The following is a 17,478-nucleotide window of genomic DNA, read 5'->3' as shown; positions in this document are numbered from 1 at the left end:
ACTCCCTGGTCAGAAAATCCTCATCAGGCTAAGCCAAGAAGACACCACCCACAGAATCATTAAATTATAACAAGCCCTGAAACTCACTCCAGAAGCCTGGGTCTGTTTGTCCTTGCAGTCGGAAGGAAGCAGCTGATTGGCTGTCTGAGCTCAGACTAGCAGGCCTTATCTCCGACTAGTTATTATTTGATTAAAGAGGCCTCCTCCTGTGGTGTTTCAAAACCATGCTGGGAGAGTTTACTGCTGCCTAGGGACTTTTTCTGAGGTTACTACAGAACACCCAAAGTCCTTTAGTCTCCAGCTATACAAACAGACACCCAGAGGAGCTTTGTCCACTTCCACACCCAGGCGGGGGCTGTGTTCTCCAGAGTCTCCATCAGCTTTGCTAATCAGCTGGTTGAAAATAATTCCTTAAACACCACAGAGTCAAGGATACAGGTATTAAAGGTAATTTGGCGGGAGGGGGGGGTGTGTGTGTCTAATTTCCTAGGATGTCATGGCATTCGAAAAGGGGGTAGAGTGGAGGTCTGGGGTGCAGAGTGGAGAGCAGGAGAGGCAGAGGAAATGGGAAAAGGATGTGCAAGAAAAAAGAAATCTTGAAATTCTACAAAAGGCAAGGCCAAGGTGTGAGTGATTTGCAGCTGGAGAGAGGCGTGAGCATGATCGCGATGTATCATTCACATCTGCAGGCTTTTGCTCCCTGGGAAACCTTTCTCCAGGTCTGTCCACTCCCTTGGTATGTCTGTCATCCTTCCCCCTGGCTCAGAACCCCAAAGTCCCAGTAGGGTTTTGGGCATTATGAGAATCTGGTGGCTTTAGCTTGAAACATTGTCTGATGTGATTTGCAAATGGGACAAGGCCCCCTAAAGGTTCTGCTTGGTGACACCCATCCTTGTGATGTTGACCACAGAGAGAAAAATGGGGCCGAGCATCTCATTTATGAGAATTTGTTTCCCGCTTTGCCTGGGATCTGTGTGTGATGTGCACTCTCGGTTCTCACGCGCTCATGGCCCCAGCTCGGCGATGTTTTCCGCGCTTGGGCTGAGAGGTCAAGTCAAAGGGCTTCCTCGCTAAGAATGCAAGCTGGGCTCTGGGCTCCACATGATGCCAGCAGGGATTTACCCACCTGGGAAGAGGATGGAAACGTCCCCTCTAATTGTTACATTTGGCTGGAGGTGCCCGAGGAGGGGAGGATATGATGCAAGACAAGGAAAACATCATTTTATTTGGGTGGAAAACCACGCTTTCATAGTAAATCAGCATTAAAATTGTTGGGTTTTTTTCTTTCTTTCTTTTTGTTTTTTGCTGTGCATTTTCGATTACTGCATTTCCTCTCTCTGGCCGTAGTGGTTGTCTTAATTTCCACATGTTTCCATCCGGGTTGTCTTCATTGTGAACTGTTTGTACCTGGGTTGCTTGCGCTGTGTCAGCTTTGGCGGCATGTTTTCCTGGCTTGCCCCCCCCCCCCCTCCCCGCCAACCAGCTCTGCAGGAGGGGGGCGTGGGGGGGAGGGAGATTTTCTAGGCAGAGGCCCCATTGGATTTCCTGAGACTATTTGGGGTAATGGTCTGAGGCGCTTGTCAAAGTAAGTCCCCTCCCCCCTCACAATTTTAAGGGAAATGGCAAGAGGGAGGACAAACCCAGAGCAGGGAGTTGTACCTCCTGGACCTGGTTCCTTCCTGCTCTTTTGGGAGCACTTTCTCCCTTTACCATCATCCGGATCGCCTGAGTCTGCTCCTCCTCTCTCACTGTTCTCCCATCTCTGTTCTCCACACGGACACTCATTCTTTGCACCCACCATGGCGGCCTTCTTGCATGTTACCCTTTCTGCTCGGAGCACTTCCTCCCTTCCCTGCCCCCTGCTCTGGCCAAGTGAACAGATTAGTGAGGTCTCTGAGTAAAGCTTCTTCCTCTGAGACTAGGTTAGGATCCCCTGGACCTCACCTCACTGAACCCCCAATCGTGTCGTCTCATGATGGCTTGTTTCCTCATCCACTGCCTCGCACTGGCAGCTCTGTGAAGCCAGGGGCCTTGCTTCCAGCCCAGCAGTGTCCAGCACCCAAGAGACTCTTACTGGCAATAACAGGTAACACTGACGGAGCACCTTCTAGCTGCCTGGCACTGTTCCGAGGGCTCTTACGCTTTTTAACTCAGTCCTCAAACTGGGAGGTGTCAACCCATTTAACAGACAAGGGAACTGTATAAAGAAACAAGTTGGGGCACCTGGGTGGCTCCTTTGGTTGAGTGTCCAACTTCTGATTTCGGCTCAGTTCATGATCCCAGGGTGGTGGGATCAAGCCCCACATTGGGCTCCATGCTCCATCTTCTCTCCCTCCTTCCCTCCCTCCCTCTCCATTCCCCACCCCCCCCCCCCCCCAAAAAAAAAAAAAAAGAAAAGAAAAAGAAAAAAAAAAAAAGGAGTTAACCTAGTAAACAGTGGACTTCAGAGCCCATGCTTTCACTCCTATGCCACAATGCCAATCTGGTGCCGAATGAATCTGTGAAAAACGAATGATAGCGGGGTAATGAAGAGAACACTAGGCCACTCTCCCATCTGCTCTGTTGGACCCTTTCACTCAGCCTACCGCACATGAGCCACAGTGCAGGTGGTGTGCAAGGCTCTGAGGATATGGTAGGAAATGGGCGCAGACCCTGACCTGAGTTCACTTTAGTTTTGAGCTACGTCCTCTCTGTCAGGATCTGCTTTCTCCGTCAGCCTCCCACCTACCTTTGTTTTAATCACTTATAGGCTCTGACCTCATGACTGAGAGGGGCTCCAAGTCAGGAATTTGGTCCCGCCTTGAAGGAAGCACTTATAGAAACTAACACTGCCTGGATGCTTGCAGCAGATCGGGCATGGTGCTAAGGGCTTTCCCTGCCTTAGTTCATTTACCCTCCTTGTGAGGGAGGGGGTTAGCATCATCCTATGTCCTAGAGGAATAAGTTAAGGCTAAGAGAACTAACGTTCCCAAGCTGGTAAGTGCAGCATCTGAGACTCTGATGTATCCAGCCTCATACCCGCATACCAGGGGGTTTCATAAACACTTCGCTCTGGGCTCACTGCCTCCTGGTGACTGGTCCCCTCTGGAATGCAGGCAGATATTTCTGTCTCACTGTCTGCTTCTCCAGTTGCTGTGTGGGGACCTCCTCACTGCTATGTGATCTTCAGCATTATCTTTCCTGCCTGGACCACAATCTAGCCCCGAGCTTCACAAGACCAGAGACTGGTTTGGGAGCATCTGGTCCTAGAACATCACAGCCAAAGAGCCTAAACCAAGGCCCCCAGCTTAAGGGAAACTCCAAAATCTGAAGACCTTTCTTAGAAAAAGTAGTACAGCATGGGGCCGGGGGGGGGGGAGGCCATTCAGATCCACTGCTGAATTTTGCTTTCCCCACTTGTTATTTGTGTTGTCTAAGCCCCAGTTTCCTTATCTGTAAAATGGGTATCATATGTCTCTGGTGTGGTTACCTAGAATTTTTTTTTAATGTTGATTTATTTTTAAGAGATGAAGAGACAGAGTGTGAGTGGGGAAGGGGCAGAGAGAAAGAAGGAGACACAGAATCCAGAGCAGGCTCCAGGCTCTGAGCCATCCGCACAGAGCCCGATGTGGGGCTTGAACCCACCAGCCGTGAGATCATGACCCGAGCCGGAGTCGGACGCCCAACCAACTGAGCCACCCAGATGCCCCTGGTGCTGTTATTTTGAGAATAGAGATGTTCTGTTCACTAAATGCAGGTGTGTGCCTGCCATGTGTGAGGAACAGTGGAGAATGAGGCCGAGAAAGATCCCTGCCCTTGTGGAAGTTACAGTTGAATAGGAGACAATAAGCATTAAAACAAAAACAAGAACAAAACACACACACACACACACACACACACACACACACACACACACAAATAAATCATTCCCATTTGTGATGAGAGAAAAAAAAAAAGGACCATATTTAGGTAGGGGAGGAAAGCTCGTCAGGCAAGACCTCCCTGGTGAACCGATAGCATCTGAGCACCTAACACGCCATCATGAGCAAGAATGCTTAGCACGTGTGACCCTGGCCAACCACGTGTAACTCTAGGATTCAGAGGCTGTGAGTATAAAGTGAGGGGGGTGGACCGAATGCTTCCTAAGGCTGAGTTGTCCGTCTCTGGTATTTATAATTCCATAGCAAGACAGAGTCAGATTAAAGGAGACTCCCCTGACTTCCTGTCCAGTACTCTTCTACCCAGCTATCTCCATGGATAGACAGAGTCTGAGTCCAAACTCAAGAAGGCCAGGGGGAAGGCTTGGCTAATTCTGTCTCCCAGAAACCCCTTTCTCTAGTGCCTCCCTCTCTTCCCCAGCTAGAGCTCAGCATCTTCACTCCCCTATGGTCACTCCCACCAGACAGAAATCCCTAAGCCCTTTCCCAGGAATGGAAAAGAGGTTCTCTCTGTCCTTGTCCCCCAGGTTCCTACACATCCAGCCTGGATGATTAACCCACCTGGGGCAATCATCTCTGGTGGTGGAATTCCAAGCACAGGCAGGCTGGGGCAGGGAGCAGAGAGCTGAGGATGTGGGCACGGGCCCATCATCTTCCTTGGCTGCCCATGAGTGCTCCCAAGGCTGCCCCTTTCCCCACCCACTCACTCAGCTTCCTCCCCCAGGAGCACCATGTTCCTTTTGCACTGCACACAGTGTCTTTTGTGAGCTCTGCGGCCAGGGACTTAGTGACAGCTCTTGTGAAGAACTGGTTAGCATTTTTTCCAGACAAAGCCAGAAACTCTGGGAGGTGATGGGAAGGCTAAGCTTGCCAAGTGTGTTGAAAGGAAATGATCAGTTTCAGGCTCCTGAAAGAATGGTCTTCAATTCTGTTCCACCTTCCCCACGGGGGACCCTGTCCCCTTGACCTCCAAGGGCATATCGACTCTCTTTCCATCTCCTCTTCCTTACCTGGGGCCTAACTCTTGCCTTCAGCTGTCTGTTAACCAATCCCCACCTACTGCTTACTGTCCACAATGCTTAGTAGGACCTCCCAGGGACGGGTTTTAGCCAGCGATGCCTAAGGGAGCAATGATGGTGGGAAGGCAGGCTATAGATTTGATAACTCAAGGGACATAACTGTCTTCACATGAGCTCAGGATTTGAAAACCTTTGTTTGGTTGGGGAGTCAAAGATTAGATGGATGTTGAGAAAGGATCAGAAATGCTGTGCAATAGATAATACGTTGTATCAGAGCGTTTCCTTTTTTTAAAGTTTATTTATTTACTTTGAGAAGGCGGGGGGTTGGGTGGGGGGAGTAGAGAGAGAGCTCAGTGGGAGTCTCGGACTCAAAAACTGTGAGGTCATTACCTGAGCTGAAATCAAGAGGCTGGCACTTAACCAACTGAGCCACCCAGGCTCCCCAAGAGCATTTCCAAAGAGACATGGAATAGCAAGTTGTACCCAGAGGCAAACTCTCCCCAACACGTCATAAAAGGAAAGTGGCAGGATATTTGCAGTGGGAAGCCCACCCTCACCATTCGGTCCCCAGAACCTGTAGCCTTGCTAATCTTGCCAAGGGGAAGCCTGGTTCTGCAGCCAGGAGCGGCATTTCAGATGTGTATTGGGGCTCCAAGTTGTCCTGCTGAGCCAGTACTAATGAAAATACTCCATCACTCCTGATCTCTCAAGCAGCAGGGCAACAGGAACCCTCTCCCCACCCCATCCTCTCTCCTTGCCTCTGTGTGTTTTACTTACTGAGCTTTGCATTTGGCCTTTCTCTAACCTGCCCTGTGGGTCTGGTGGGAAGTTTAGCTGAGGTTGACTCTGTGCATTGAGCTTCAACACCCTGCCAGGAGTCAGGTTGACCCCCCCCCCCAAAAAAAAAAATCCAAAACTACCCAAAATGAGTTTTAAAAGAAAACATCCTTTTTCCCATGAGCTGGACTTTCTCTGCAGGGAAGAGCAGTTTTTGTGGATCTTAACATGGGCGGAGGTGGGGGGTCAGGGGGGCGGACTACTTAGTAACAGTGTGGCTGATGTTTTCTTTCTGTCAATTCCGAATCAGAAGTGACTGTGAGGCACTGGGGCCTGGGAAAATGGAACACCCTGGGGCTGAGAGCTCTTCTCTGACTTGGCAATGGCAGTACCAGTGGGATCAAGCAGCAGGCAGGCTGGAGGCTGGCTGTTCCACACCCCAGCCCTGCTTCAGCCCAGACAGCTCAGGGGACTTGGGAGAGGAGCTGAGCCTTTACTCGGTAGTCCCCTGGCACCTCCCGGGGCAGCAGCAGCCCTAACCCCCATCACACTCCCCTTGGGGCTCATTTTAATTATCTTGAGGGATGATGCTCAGGGCTAGCCTGTGGGTAGGTTGGAGGTGGGGCCCCTCGTCCACTGCACCAGCCACAAACAGCACGCATGATTAGATAATAGAAATGTGCCCTCTAATCGTCAGACTGTGCAGGTTCGTGAAGCAGCATTGTGTGTTCCTGGTTCTTTGCCATTGCTCCTTCACAATCTCCCTTGCTATACTACCCAGGCCTGCCCCACGACTAACTAGCTCCTTGACTCAGGGCAACAAGGCACAGCCACTGCTCTCAAGGAACTCAAAGCCCAGTGGAAGAGATGAGTAATCAAGCAATTTAGGGTAATGTCGCCATGTGGAAGACTGCCACCAAAGAGCAGCGAGGTTTATTCTCAGGGCAACTTCAGTCCCTCCAATCCTACCCTTATCTGTCCCTCTCCTTATCCTGCAACATCTTCTCTGTTCCATCTGGGTCACAAGCCTAATTCTTCTCCCAGCAACTCCAGTGGCTCCTCACAGTACCCATATTCCAGACTGCAGATGAGTGCTGGCCTATGACGTTTTTCCAGTCCAGGGTGACTTAAGAACTAAGGACAGAATAGCCAGTCTTTAGTACACCTGTGTGTATTCAGTTTGAGGAACTTGCCTTCGTTTGGAGAGGCTATCCCTTCTGTCTGTCTGTCGAGATATTGAAACATTCTTTCATTTATGAAAGGATGGTATTTGTAGATGTCAACTCAGGTTGAATTTAATTTTAATATTACCATTGGGCAGGAAAAAAAAAGTTAGGATCCATTGTTTACTGCACTGTGGTAGCTCAAAGTCTGGGAAGCATTGCCTAACAAACTGCTTGTCACCAAGGTTAACACCTATGTCCAAACTCAAGCGGGAGCCCCTGGGGTGTCTTTCTTAGTGTCTGATTTCCCAGTCTGTGGCAGACTGGCAGAGCTGATGTATTCAAATTCAACTCACTTCCCCAAGACACTTAGCTGGCTGTAGTGGCCAAATCCTTAAATGGATGCTCCTGTTTTCTTGGCGTCCCGGGCTGCTGTATGTTTAATGACTTGAGTATCCAATTTCTGGGCCAAACTCATGAAAATCTAAAGGGGAATTATCCGTCTCAGAAAGTAGTTGCAATGGAAATAAAAGCAATTCGTACTCAGTGTTATCAGGATGTTTAATTTTTCATTGAAATTTCAAGATAAAAGGTGATCTTGAGAGTTGTGTTAACCCAGATCTTCGGCTTCCATTGATATGCAGCTTAGAAACTGCTGGAAAAGATGCCAGTCTGGCTTGGAGCAGCCTTTTAGGAGTCGAAGGATCTGGTATAGTTCATTGAAGTCCCATACTACATCAGGTTATCCTGCCATTTTAGATATGGTTTGGGCTTTGGAAGTCCCCATGAAGCTTGATGGATAGAAGAAAATGCCCATCAGGCAAGCCAGATCCCAGTAATATAAATGGCAAAGTTCAATCTCTTCGGTTGTGGTTGAACATTTCTGTTAACCATTGTTTAAAATAAGTGATTCATGCTAGGCTTAGATAATTTATTTTAAAAAGTTTTTTAACATTTATTTATTTTTGAGAGAGAGAAGGAGAGAGAGACAAAGCGGCGAAGGGGCAGAGAGAGAGGGAGACACAGAATCCGAAGCAGGCTCCAGGTTTTCTGAGCTGTCAGCACAGAGCCTGATGCAGGGCTCAAACTCAAGAACCGCAAGATTGTGACCTAAGCCAAAGTCAGATACTTAATTGACTGAGCCACCCAGGCGCCCCATTAGATAATTTAGCTGCAAGGAGGGTTTTGCTTTACCATTCTGCAATGTTGGTTTTACTTTGTGATGGCAATTGCAAAGGAGATTCTCATGTTTGGACTGAGTGCTTCTTGAGGTCAAGGGTGTGCCTTGTGTATGCTATTAGTGAACACATTCTTCTACTTCTGTCTATCTCTCTGCTGGGACCAAACACATCTCTTGGCACATAAGATGTCAAAAAATTGTTGTTGTGATACCAATAATGCAAATGCCTGATATATTTTGGAGAGAATTCATTTCTGGCAGTTTCTACCTTGGCCTAATATGATCACTTAATCAATCATTCATTTTTTTTTTTTTTCAACTTGCCTATTGAATTATTAGAAGAAAATTCTTTGACTTGACAATTCTGTTTTGGTTTGCAACCCTACAAAAAGGAAGAAGTGGGCATATGGCGGGCATCAAAGACCTCTAGTGAGCAGTTTGTGTTCCAAGCCTTGGTACCTAGTTTTCTGGAACCTCCATTGGCTGCTTAGTCAGGGTCTGGGGAGCAACAGGCACGGTCCATTTGACCTTGCATAATTGTACTTGGTTTGCCTGGGCAGTTTGGCCAACACAGTCTTTTCCACTTAACTCACCCTTCTTGTGGCAGGCAGCCCTCTGGCTGGTCAGCAGCCTGAGGTCCGAAGAGAATAATCTAGAAGGCTTAGGGAAGTTTGTCATCCTAGCTTTGCCATTGCTCAGTTATATGGCCCTGGGCAAGTCATCTGTCTCCCTGGGTCATGTGAACCATGGCCTGTGAACCATGTTGGAATAGATCAGAATTTCTCAACCTTGGCACTGGCGACATTATGGGTAAGATAAGTTTTGGTTGTGGGGCTGACTGTCCTGTGCTTTGTAGGATGCCTAGCAGCATCCTGGCTTCTACCCACTAGACGCCAGTGGTGCTCTTCCCCTCTTTTGTAACGACCAAAAGACATTTGGACACTTCCAAATGTCTTCCTAAGGGCAAAGTCATCCCCAGTTGAGAACTATTGGATCAGATTATATTTACCTCTGTCTCTGAAGCCACAGTGAGTTGTTAATCCATTCTGTTTTATCAAACACCTACCATAAGCTAGGCATTATATTAGGTTTTGTAGCCTCAGTATTTTGTACAGCTATTCCATTGAGTAAGTGCCATCTACTTCATGAAACTCTGAATTAGAGCTAGAATGGTGTCTACAGGGGCACTGAGGTAGAATGAAGAAAAGAGAGAATCTCTATTTGGACTCTACCTAGCCTCATCTATAAAACATCAACCTTATACATTGTTGTCAGGACCTGATGCTTAGTGTGTATGAAAGACCTTAAATGATAGTAGACATTCAGTAATTAACCTCATTCTCCTTTCTTCTTCCTCACCCCTGAGAGAATCAGATCTGCACAAACCATTATCAGCTTTGCTCTGCTATCTCTAGGAATCTACCCTTCTCCTACCACATGCCCCCAATCTGCTCCCCAGGCAGGCCAATACTGATATGTCCTTTTGAAAATCTCCAACTGGGTGGGTCTGACTTCAGCTCAGGTCATGATCTCAGAGTTCGTGGGTTTGAAACCCACATCTGGCTCTCTGCTGTCAGTGTAGAGCCTGCTTTGGATCCTCAGTCTCACTCTCTCTCTGCCCCTCCCCTGCTTGCTCTCTGTGTCTCAAAAATAAACAAACATTAAAAAAAACTCCAACTATATGTTTCAAGGAGAGCCCCCACCCCACCCCCAATGTCTTCTATTGCCAGATTATTAACTTGGTGCATTTTTGAAGGAGTTGCCTCTCCCTAGTGAAGAAAAAGATTCTCCAGAGAATAACCAGAGATGAGCAGAGGCCATTGTTTTGTGTTTGCTTTTGCACGGTGACAATAAGAAACTGAGGAAGCCCCAGGTCCTCCTCTTTGAGTCATCAACACTGCTTCTCCTGGGTCACTGATTGGGCCATGGGTTTTATCATGGGTTCTGAGTGTCTCAGGGGCAAAGATCCTGCATTGGACTTCCATGGGAGCTCCTACACCACCTTCTCCAGGGAACACATGTTGGTATTTTGTAGCCTGATATGGTGAGAAGCATCATGGTGCAGTAGTAAGCAGTTCAGGGCAAGGGAGTTTGAATCTGTACTTTCTTCTCGGGTCAGACACTGACCAGGGGCTATGGAGAACATGAAGACAGTGTAACTCTTGGAAAAAATAGGTTCAGGCTCAAATCCCAGCTCTGTCACTCTCTGTTTGGCCTTGGGAAATGTATGTTACTACTCTGAACCTTGGCTATCATAGCTGAGAAGTCTGCAATCATAAGGGTCCCTCTTCATTTGGAGGTTGTATTAAATAATAGAATATGTGGAAAGCATATGGTACAATCCTGGTCATTTTTTTTTTTGAGAGAGAGAGAGAGAGAGAGAGAGAGAGAGAGAGAGAAAGAGAGAGAGAGAGAGGAGCACAAGCAAGTGTAGGGAAGGGGCAGAGAGACAGAATCTTAAGCAGGCTCCACGCTCAGCACAGAGCCCGATGTGGGGCTCAATCTCATGACCATGCAATCATGACCTGAGCTGAAATCAAGAGTTGGATGCTTAATCGACTGCTCTGAATCCTGGAAAATAATAAGTGCTCAATAGAAATCCACTTTAATTAATAATATGTGTCATCTTAAAGAGTAACTATAAGCAGTAATAAATATGATAGGTATTACATAACAAAAAGATGGATTTGGGTGGATGAAAAGGTATGTATGAGATTGACTTGTTCCATTACTGATGAGAAAATGGGCTCAGAAGGGGAAGCAAGGGGAAGGGTACCCAGGTTAATGGCAGAGCTGGGGCAGATCTTACATCTCTAGATTCCCCTCTAGATGCTGGTTCTACTGTCCTGGGGTTGCTTTCCTGTATTAAAGAAGAAATTACTCAATAACAATTGTAACATGATATGGCAGACTATTCAGGACTCTCGCCAGAGGTATAGGCACCACCACGATGGGGGTTTTACAGTATAGAAGACAGACTGGACTCAACTCCAAATACAGCATGGGCAAGAAACAGGGTGGGGGCCTTGGATGGAAAAGTACTAAAAGGAGACAACAAGGTTAAGGGGGACTCTGGGTAAACCCACCTAACACGATTCTTCCCTGAACACAGGTTGGGGTGGTCAGACAACACCTGGGGAATGGTGGAGGGCTAGGAGCCTGATCAGATATCGAAGGTTGGGGCTCTGGCTAAACTGACTTAGCAGCATTCTTGCGAATACTGGATTTTACAAGGAGATGCATGGATGGGCCTAGGAGAAGGTTCAGGAGACTGACTAAAGTTTGACTTTTTGTCACCTGCTTGAACATTTAATGGCCAAGTTTAGAAAATTGCATACAAATTGAGGAAAATGCACCAGTTGGTTTAAGTACCATGTGCTGTTTTCAGAGGGATTTCTTCTTTAGAATAAGAGAGAAATAAATATTGTTTAATGGGTTTCTGATGACCTAGGGCTGCCCTAGAGAAAATCAAGGTTTGAGCGGGGATACCTAGCCACCCAAGGCTCCAGCTACACCAGCCGGTCCTTACATACCACCAAGCACTCTAGCAATTATTGCCTTCATCCCTCCATCTCCCACCTTCTCAAAGTTCAGCCCTTACCTCCCAGCCCAGACCCAAGGGCCTGGTGAGTTCATCTTTTGCCTTAATGCTGATACTTGGTCTCGAGAGCCACCATGAATGACTATATAACTGAGCACAAATAGCGTTTCCCTTCCCAACGAGGCTGCAAGAGATTTCTCTGGGCTGGCTCAGACCTGTGACTCATATCTTATCTTTCACCTCTTGCCAATAAATCATGGGCTTGCTTGAGAAGAAAAGACTGAAGGTTTTAGGCTCATTGTTCAAAGAGGAAGAATTTTAACAGAGTGTCTTGCCGCACTTGGTCCTTCAATATTGACTATTTGGGGCCTGCTTGCAATGGAGGTTATGTGGTTCTGTTCGGGTTCTGACATCATGATAATTCACATGATGCCACATCACGTGTCATTACACAGTAAGTGGAACCATGGTATAAATGGAATAACTCATTTGCTTTAACTCTACTGTAGTCTTAAAGAATGGTCATAATTTAGTCAAGAAGTTGAATCAGTAGAGTCCTGTTTCCTACCAGAATTCTATCTCCTATTTCACTTTTTTTTAAACTAAATTAAAATTTAACTGAAAGTGGGTGTCCTTCTTATCTGAAGAAGAGGCTCACCACGCACAGAATACACATTTTAATGCTTTTCTTTTACTCCCCTCCCCCTCTTTTGTTTAACCCCTTTCTGGCACAGCACATGTCAACTGATGGTTTAAAGGACGGCTCTGCAGATTACAGCTCCTGGGCCAAATCCTGGCCACTACTTGTTTTATAAATAAAGTTTTATTGGCACACAGCCACATCCATTCATTTATGTATTTATTATCTATGTCTGCTCTCATACTACTACAGAATGGAGTAGTTGTGACAGAGACCATATGCCCAAAGCCTTAAATACTTACTAGCTAGCCCTTTACAGAAAAATTGTGCCGATTCCTGATTTAGAGTATGAGTGTTGGGGTCAAACATGCCTAGGTTCAAATGAGGTCTAGGTTACTCATTAGCGTGTAACAAGCTAGCTTTGACATTGGAAAAGCAATGTGACTTCTCTGAAACATAAGCTGTACCATGGAGATAATAGATAAATACCTACTACCTTGCAGGGTTGGTGTGAGAATTCGGTGAGATAGTATTTGTAAAAACTACAGCCCTGTGCCTGGCACAGAACAAATGCTCCATAAATAGTAGCTATTCCTGAACATTCATTGCTTTAGCCAACAAATGTATATCTAGTAGTTTCTCTGTGCCACACCTGGGGTGGGGGCCACAGCAATGCTTGACACAGACAGTTCTGCCTCTCAGAGAGCTCACGTTCTAATGGAGAAGAGAGGCAGCATAAAGAAAATGAACTAGAGATCATTATCAAATAGTGATGAGCGCTGTAAATAAAATCAAATAGGATGACATACAAGAAAATGACGAGGCAGGGAATAGAAAATTGCTAACCAAGCTAAGACCTAAACATAAGAATGAATCAGCCATGTGCATATCCAGAGAAGAAATATTCTCCACAGCAGGGACAGGGAGTAAGGAGTCCCTGAACCAGGGATGAGCTTGGGATGGTCCAGGAAGACAGGTGGCCTCGGGGACTGGGGCGGTGATGGAGAGGGGGATGACAGAGGTTGGCATGGGTAACAGCATGTTGACACTTTCAGGTCTTGAGAAGACTTGAGAGGCAGGGGTGCAATCTGAGACCATAATGGAGCAGAAATGAAGTCCTTGGCCTCATTCTACGACGTTTGTTGTAAATATATGATCCTTCCTCTTTGGTCTCTGGCATTTGTTGCTGTTGGAAACCAGAAACGAGAAGGGACCTTGGGGACCCTCGGCAGAGTGGAAGCTTTTGGTTGTTGTAAGTCCATCCCACCACCCCTGCTGATCCCGGCCCCCTCATTTGGGCTTTTCTCCTTACAGTACCCCTGACTCACCCAAAAGATCTTCTGGCCGATGCTATTACCTCTTTGAAATCTTTCTTATCAGGAGCCTTTAATGCTTCTCCAGGCAGAGCACTTACGGTGAAAACCAGTTAATGTAATCTTAAAACACTCTAATAAATTTCCAGCAACATAAGACCACCAGATAATCACTTTGTCCCTAGGCTCACTCAGAATTCACAGCTCAGATCCCACAATTAGCATTTCTTTTGTGTCTGAATCATTGAACAGGCGTGAAGAGCCCCAGTGATAATATTTTGCCTTTTGGAGGTTTTAAAGAAAGCTGTCGATATCATCAGTTACCCAAACTGCCTTTCGAGTTGCTAATAGGAACAGCCAGGCTGCAGTTCCCAGTTTCAAAGCCCTGCTGCATACCTAGCTACTTAACAGTCTGCCTTTATCTTCATTCTCCCCTTTCTTCATCATCCTCATCCTCACCAAAACCCCTTACTGGAAAGTACTTAGCTGGCTGATAGTAACTCGTACTTCCTTTACAGTGTGCAGAAATGTGTTTCGGTCTCCTCTTGCTTTAGACATTGTTAGAAGAACAAGATCCCACATGTGGCTGTCTTCCAAGCCATGCTTTCAAACTGATGCCGAGTCTTACTTTGGGGTCCCTGAATGACCGCAGAGTGGAGGGTTATGAACCCCCTGAAATCAAATGCAAACTTCTACATGTGCCTTCCCCCCCCACCCCCCCGCCGTTGGGAGAGAATTTAGAGCTTCATCTGAATCTCAGCGTTCCCTGACTCCAAAAAGTTAGGAACGACGGCTTGCAAGACTTTAGTGACACAATCCGTAGTATAGTCATTGAAGGAAAACTCTATGCGGATTTGTAACTGGAAATGGGAAGTTGTTGGGGTTGGAGCTGGGGAAGCCTGCGATTCTGAAACACCACATTGATCAATTATGGCCTGTGAAAGCAAGTGGGATTGATACCTGGATCAAATGAGGCTTCTCTTTTTAATGGATTAGACATTTTCTCAGGAACTCTTAGGATAATAGCAAACATTAGGTATTGCCTGCTACGTGCCAGGTAGTGTCCCAGTGCCTTCCATATTTTAACTCTTAATCCTCACATCTACCGTATAAAGTAGATACTGTTATTAGTCTTGTTTTACAGATGAGGAAAATGAGGCACAGAGAGATTAAAACCATAGACTGAGTTTGCACTCAACATTCCAAGACTCTTCATAGTTCTGGATAATGTAGTTTGTCAAGCTGTAATTAATCGTTCAGAATAATTACCATTTTGGATATGGCTGAATGGTGGCTGTGTTGTAATCTTCAAGCCCGTGCCTAATCAATAATAGGATTCCCTTATGTGCCACTCTGGTTTTGTGAATAAGAACAGATTGTAGGTTATGTGCAGAGGACGCCCAGCTGACTCCTCTTTTAATTAGAATTTGTCTAAGCATCCTGTGGTTTATAAAATGGGGTTACTGACCTGGTAGATAATTTTATTGTGACTATTATCACCACTAAAAAATTCATGCCATGAACATAAGGCATGCCATGACCCTGTAGAGCTTAAAGTTAACTAAACCTTATCTCTGGGAGGTCAAAATTCCATTCATTCCAGGATTTGATCAATTTATGGGGCTTTAGATATAATTCACCCTTTACCTAGATTCTATATATTTAATAGTTAATGAGAAGGTGACCTAGGAGCTTACAGACTATCCTCTAAAAGCATCGTTTATAATTAACCTAGAGAAAACCAACATTGTGGATATTAAGGTTTCTTTAATCCCATATGTAACCCATAATGGTTGCTAGGAATTCTACTATTTGTGGATGCGTGCTAAATTTACATATATGTGCCTATGATTTGTAGAGGTAAAGTAGGAACTCTGGACCAGAACTGACAGCCTTTGGAAAAAGTAACTATAAAATAATTTGATAAAGGGGACACATGTTTTGCCATCTCCTAAGCAGAACTGGATGTGCAAGAGGGTGCAATGGGTGAGGTGTAAGTCAGCCTGGGTGAAGGGTTGGGCTCAGTGACCTGCTCAGTCAGTGGTATTAACCAAGTAGGGCTAGGAGAGGGGATTGTACCCTGTGACTCTGGATTATGGAAAGCCTATTATACAATATCTTACTTTCATGTTGGAGATCGTCCTTGTAATCCATTTCAAATATTTTATGGAATAATATGATGGCTGTCAGAAAAGATTTGGTAGTAATCATAGTCAGTTGTATTATTATGCTTATTCGAGTTTTGCTTTATACCAGGTAATTTAGATAATTGGAAACTGGGTTGGTATTACTCTTTGAAAACCTTTTCTGTTGGGAAATCTGTAAGTTAAAAGCTAAAGATAGTTAAAAGGAGTATGTTTAGAGCACTCAAGAGAATGCGTTTCTGAAGGAAAATCTTGGAGCCTCTACATCCTCAAAAGTAATAAAACTAAATTTCTTTAAAAGTTTTCTAAATCAAGACTTAATTGAACTTAGATTAATCTTCCTGTTGAGACTTAATACGTGAAGCTCTAACGTACTTTCTTCTCTTAGAAAAAAGAATACTTTCAATGCAAAGTAGTTCTGCTTCTCCTTGCCTTCGTTGTGAATTTTTTTTTTCCTTTTTGACAAAAATGGATCCTGAGGAGGACAAATAAAAATAAGTCTATCTCCAGCCATGTCTAGCTCTCAAGTATTTTCAAATTCCTTCCTTCAAGTGTACTGGGCACACGCATGTTTGCCTCCTTATTCATAGTGTTCCCTCCCCTCTGACCCAAAGATTGGGAGTGGGAGAAGAATGGGTAATCTGCTTCCTACCTCTCTACCAAGCTTGAATACATGCTTCTCCAAGACCCATAGAATACTGAGCCCCTAAAGCTCTGTGGTTCATAGATCCCTCCTTGAATCCCTCTATTCTTAACGTTATGCTTGTCCAGGATTGTTGACAGTTGTAACAGCCATTCACGTTCTCCTTTATTGAATAGTTGATCAATCTCATCTTGTACTTAGACATGCAACAAACACCTTGAGCATCTGTTTTGTGCAAGGCACTGTTAGATGCTAGGAAATCAAGATGGGAATGGGAGAAGTCAAGAATTTAAGAGGGACAGGCAGACATTAAATGGCTAATTTTACAATGGAGTCTTCAATTATAATTGTGATAAGTCCCACGGGGGAGAAGCATACAACAAGGGGTTCTGACCTAGTCTGGGAATCAATGGAAGTTGTCATGAGGAGGTGAGACCTGAACTGTGTTATGAAGCATGAGTTGTAGAGAAAACAGGGGGTTGTAGTAGGGACCACTGCCAGCAGAGGAAGAGAAGGGCAGTGCAAGAGAAGGGCAGAGGCATTTTTCTTAAGGAACTGAAAGCCAGCCAGTGTAGCCAAAGTCAGAGAGAAAGGGCAAGTGAGAGAAGATGAGGTGGTGAGGCTAGCAAGATAAGGGTGGTGAGGTTACTTAATACCAGGTATTAGAGGCCATGTTGAAGACTTTTTTCTAAAAGTCCCTATCCTAAAAGTCCAAGGCCTTGTCCTAAAAACTGCAAGAACAATTTAAAGGATTTTAATCACCTGCAGTGGGGATCAGGCAGAGAAATGGGGGTGTTAGAAATGCTCAGTGTTGCATTTTCAAATGTCTGCTCTGGAGGATGTGTGGGGAGTTTGGGAGGGTGGGGGGTGGGGAGCTGACATGAAGAGTCCGGGTAGTAAGTTTTGTGCCTTCCAGGAAAGGTGGTGGTGGCCTGCATTAGGACAACGCAGATAGCGAGGAGGTAAACGGGTGATGGGCTTAAAGCTATTTAGAAGGCAAAATTGCTAGAAGTTACTGTTGGATTGGAGGCAGGAAGAGGTTAAAAATGACTCCTAGGCTCCTGGTTTGCTGAGGAGAGAGTAAGAAGAGAGAATGAAGGAGGCCTTTGAGCCAGTAAAAGTTGCCAAGGAAAAACATCTA

The 17,478-nt window shown here is 45.7% G+C and overlaps 1 protein-coding gene across 2 annotated transcripts in view; it reads left to right on the top strand.

Moving 5' to 3' along the window:
* Positions 1-210: 210 nt before the first annotated feature.
* Positions 211-17,478, top strand: part of GPAM (glycerol-3-phosphate acyltransferase, mitochondrial) — a 63,677-nt gene continuing 46,409 nt past the window's right edge. The window contains exon 1 of one of the 2 annotated variants that reach the window (XM_040486429.1): positions 211-438. The gene's annotated coding sequence lies outside the window, so the exon portion shown is untranslated. Of the gene's footprint in view, positions 448-17,478 lie in introns of both variants that reach the window. The other variant, XM_040486426.1, reaches the window with a different exon arrangement.

The sequence above is a fragment of the Herpailurus yagouaroundi genome, unplaced genomic scaffold, assembly GCF_014898765.1.
Source record: "Herpailurus yagouaroundi ecotype Mexico unplaced genomic scaffold, PumYag 163, whole genome shotgun sequence".
In the NCBI taxonomy this organism is placed as follows: domain Eukaryota; kingdom Metazoa; phylum Chordata; class Mammalia; order Carnivora; family Felidae; genus Herpailurus; species Herpailurus yagouaroundi.
Note: the sequence above shows the minus strand (reverse complement) of the source record. Positions and strands in the feature narration are given on the sequence as shown.